This window comes from Lactuca saligna, chromosome 8 (genome assembly GCF_052625555.1).
Source record: "Lactuca saligna cultivar CGN05327 chromosome 8, ASM5262555v1, whole genome shotgun sequence".
In the NCBI taxonomy this organism is placed as follows: Eukaryota; Viridiplantae; Streptophyta; class Magnoliopsida; order Asterales; family Asteraceae; genus Lactuca; species Lactuca saligna.
The window spans coordinates 3,498,247-3,499,347 of NC_136424.1; positions in this window are offsets into that span (position 1 = coordinate 3,498,247).

A 1,101-nucleotide genomic window follows, 5' to 3' on the forward strand; every position below is an offset into this window, starting at 1 on the left:
CGTCTATTACAAAGTCTTCGTCAAATAAATAATCATGGATCAAATAGAGTTTTAATACCAAGTAAACTAATAATCAGAAGCCAAAAAATGGTTAAAGTTTATTATCGAAAGAAAAAGTTAATTACAAAGAAAAAGAAAGACAAGAAAAAATATATATGGTTAACTAACATGCTTACTTAGCTAGAAGGCTAAATAAAAACCAAATATAAAATAAACTCAAATGTTTTATTATGCTAACATATGTAACTTATGACGGCTCAACGACTGATAGCATAATAAATCACTGCAACGAATTGGATCTCTCGTTATTATAAATCGTATTTCAATAGTATTATGTCTCTAGCGTGTTGCTAATATCTTGATTTTATGGATTAGTGACAATTTATTTTCAATCATTAATCTATATCTAATCTAACGTTGGTCCGTCACTATCTAAGCTAAATTATTTCGGTTCCGGCCCTAGCAAATTTCACTGTTGTTGCGTGTTATTTCATTATGATAGTTTCGATTTGCGACCATAGGATTTATACTTTTAACGATTAATATTTGTGTAGAATAATAATTATTTTCTTTTATAATTAAACGTAGACAAAAATGTTGATTCTATAAACTAAAACTAATATTGTATCATTTTGTTCGAGAAAAAATAGACATACATTTCCACCCACTGAAAAACTAAACATAAATGATATAATTGTTTAAGAAAAGCAAGCAAGTTAAATAGTTTAAGATGAAGATAAATTTAATTGCACGTAATTTTGCTTAACGTATTATTTTGTTTCTAGGGGTGTTTGGATTAAATTTTTAGTTTATTGCTTATAGCTTATTTGTGATGAGAATAAGCAATAAGCAATAAGCATGGAGAGTAATGCTTATTAAAATTAGCTTATTTAGCCTAATAAACTGGATTTTATCCAAACACTTAAATTAACTTATTGTGGGAATAAGCAATAAGCATTTTTTTTTCTATCCAAACACCCCTTAATGAAGAATGAAGACCGTTTCATTCAAAGAAACTCCACTGTTTCTCTAGCATACAATATGAAACATTTGTCGACAGAATTAAGATAATACATTATTCTAGCTATATTTGTGCTACAC